Source organism: Tigriopus californicus, chromosome 4, assembly GCF_007210705.1.
Source record: "Tigriopus californicus strain San Diego chromosome 4, Tcal_SD_v2.1, whole genome shotgun sequence".
Classification (NCBI taxonomy): domain Eukaryota; kingdom Metazoa; phylum Arthropoda; class Copepoda; order Harpacticoida; family Harpacticidae; genus Tigriopus; species Tigriopus californicus.
The window spans coordinates 12,862,854-12,865,878 of record NC_081443.1 but is presented as its reverse complement, the minus strand read 5'-3'; the positions used below and the strand labels follow the sequence as shown (position 1 = coordinate 12,865,878).

The 3,025-nt window shown below is 44.0% G+C and overlaps 4 non-coding genes across 4 annotated transcripts; all 4 read right to left on the bottom strand.

Annotated features, from left to right (window-relative positions):
- Nucleotides 1-446: 446 nt before the first annotated feature.
- Nucleotides 447-517, bottom strand: Trnag-ucc (transfer RNA glycine (anticodon UCC)). Its single transcript has one exon. It is a non-coding gene; the product is annotated as a tRNA-Gly (tRNA).
- Nucleotides 518-778: 261 nt separating this feature from the next.
- Nucleotides 779-850, bottom strand: Trnag-ucc (transfer RNA glycine (anticodon UCC)). Its single transcript has one exon. It is a non-coding gene; the product is annotated as a tRNA-Gly (tRNA).
- A 263-nt stretch (nt 851-1,113) lies between these two features.
- Nucleotides 1,114-1,184, bottom strand: Trnag-ucc (transfer RNA glycine (anticodon UCC)). Its single transcript has one exon. It is a non-coding gene; the product is annotated as a tRNA-Gly (tRNA).
- Nucleotides 1,185-1,446: 262 nt separating this feature from the next.
- Nucleotides 1,447-1,518, bottom strand: Trnag-ucc (transfer RNA glycine (anticodon UCC)). The gene has a single exon. It is a non-coding gene; the product is annotated as a tRNA-Gly (tRNA).
- Nucleotides 1,519-3,025: the final 1,507 nt, after the last annotated feature.

Sequence of the window (3,025 nt, the reverse complement as noted above, 5' to 3'; positions counted from 1 at the left end):
GCTCTATTGCAAATGCAGCTCCACCAGCCATCTTTTAGGATTAGTTGTTATCCGCACATCTTTGCAAACAATTTTCACGAAACGTTCACGCAACAGCCTTCTCCAAAAAGGATGCTGCGATGGCGGAATCGAACCCGGGTCAACTGCTTGGAAGGCAGCTATGCTCACCACTATACCACCATCGCTCTGCCATTTGCAATTGGTGTGCTTCATTTCAAGCATTTCTGCCAAACAACACTCGGTTTTGAAGCCAACTGAGTTTCTTTGTGCAATTTTCCGGCAGTCTCATTGAAATCAAGTCCATTGTTGCTTGACTGAAAATGAATTGGTTTGTCTATTGCAAATGCAGCTCCACCCAGCCATCTTTTAGGATTAGTTGTTATCCGCACATCTTTGCAAACAATTTTCACGAAACGTTCACGCAACAGCCTTCTCCAAAAGGATGCTGCGATGGCCGGAATCGAACCCGGGTCAACTGCTTGGAAGGCAGCTATGCTCACCACTATACCACCATCGCTCTGCCATTTTGCAATTGGTGTGCTTCATTTTCAAGCATTTCTGCCAAACAACACTCGGTTTGAAGCCAACTGAGTTTCTTTGTGCAATTTTCCGGCAGTCTCTTTGAAATCAAGTCCATTGTTGCTTGACTGAAAATGAATTGGTTTGTCTATTGCAAATGCAGCTCCACCAGCCATCTTTTAGGATTAGTTGTTATCCGCACATCTTTGCAAACAATTTTCACGAAACGTTCACGCAACAGCCTTCTCCAAAAGGATGCTGCGATGGCCGGGAATCGAACCCGGGTCAACTGCTTGGAAGGCAGCTATGCTCACCACTATACCACCATCGCTCTGCCATTTTGCAATTGGTGTGCTTCATTTTCAAGCATTTCTGCCAAACAACACTCGGTTTTGAAGCCAACTGAGTTTCTTTGTGCAATTTTCCGGCAGTCTCATTGAAATCAAGTCCATTGTTGCTTGACTGAAAATGAATTGGTTTGTCTATTGCAAATGCAGCTCCACCAGCCATCTTTTAGGATTAGTTGTTATCCGCACATCTTTGCAAACAATTTTCACGAAACGTTCACGCAACAGCCTTCTCCAAAATGGATGCTGCGATGGCCGGGAATCGAACCCGGGTCAACTGCTTGGAAGGCAGCTATGCCCCCACTATACCACCATCGCTCTGCCATTTGCAATTGGTGTGCTTCATTTTCAAGCATTTCTGCCAAACAACACTCGGTTTGAAGCCAACTGAGTTTCTTTGTGCAATTTTCCGGCAGTCTCTTTGAAATCAAGTCCATTGTTGCTTGACTGAAAATGAATTGGTTTGTCTATTGCAAATGCAGCTCCACCAGCCATCTTTTAGGATTAGTTGTTATTCCGCACATCTTTGCAAACAATTTTCACGAAACGTTCACGCAACAGCCTTCTCCAAAAAGGATGCTGCGATGGCCGGGAATCGAACCCGGGTCAACTGCTTGGAAGGCAGCTATGCTCACCACTATACCACCATCGCTCTGCCATTTTGCAATTGGTGTGCTTCATTTTCAAGCATTTCTGCCAAACAACACTCGGTTTTGAAGCCAACTGAGTTTCTTTGTGCAATTTTCCGGCAGTCTCTTTGAAATCAAGTCCATTGTTGCTTGACTGAAAATGAATTGGTTTGTCTATTGCAAATGCAGCTCCACCAGCCATCTTTTAGGATTAGTTGTTATCCGCACATCTTTGCAAACAATTTGAACTGTCACTTATGAGAGTAAAGTAATGCCACTGACGTCACTGCTATTGAAAAAAATCGCCGAGGAATTTTCAAGCTTTATGTGTGTAGAAAACGTCAGAAACCAAAGACCAAGCCAAAGTGAGCATCAAAGTAAGAACACTACGTTTCTGAAACTTTCTAGCCCGGGCTGCTGCTTAATAAACTGCAAAGAAATCCATTTACTTTACTATTAATTTTTCAACAAAGAATCTTCTTTTAGGAACATAGGAGGTTTTCGAAAAAAAGATGAGTTTTTTTCAAAGAGAAGAGGAGCATGCACTCCTCAGAGGAGACAAAGAGGAAGTCAAAGTTCCCCCAAAACAATTAGAGGAGAATAGAGGAGACGCGCGAGGCCTGGACGTGTTCTCCAACTATGTTGACCATAGACTCTACATTGTCTATGACTTCCCCATCGACCTCAAAGGGCCCTATAGGGTGCTTCATCTTTCCCTTAGAGTTTGCGTAAGAGAAAAATGGCTGATAGTCACCAGGCCCCCGAAAATCCCACCCATTGACCTACTCTACCTCCTCAACCAGAACCAACCTCACCACTCCCTTCCCCAAGAAGGCCTAAACCGACTCCTCGCGCAGCTAAGCCAGCAAGACACACCCCGACGTATCCCGGTATCAGACTTAATTACCATCGCCCATCAAGGAACCTAACCATTTTTGTGGTCCACTCCCGCCTTGCTAGCGTCTATATGTGTATAGGTGAAGTCAGCAAGGCATTTATCTAACATATGCCAAGGCCAAGAACTAACCGATCTAAATGTAAGAGTCATAAGTTAGAAGAAAGCAAGCTATAAAGGAAGACATCGAACGAAGAAGAGGACAGCTGATATTGTCACGTTCAACAACCATCAACTCCGGTTCAATATTATCTCACCCCTGGGAGAGAATTGGTTTGACATAATGTGTCAACGAGATGGTCGAACTTTGGGAGACGTTCTTAATGAATTCATTGGACGCATTTGCTTCTGTAAAAAGCCTCAACATACCACCAAAATACCACCACGACCTCTCAGAAGACACAAAGATAAATATGCCGGAAAGAGACGAAGCTCGAAGAGCATTGGGACGAGCAAGCCCAACTACCAGCCAAAGCTCATGGACAAAATCATTAACAAGTGGAATATGGACGGGGACGCATGGTTTGGGAATTAGCTTTTCGCGATTGAGTTAACACATTATGTTCTTCTTCAAATGAGAATGATCCCAGGCTACAACAATTACTCATTTCAATTTTCAGCTTGATCGAGCCACT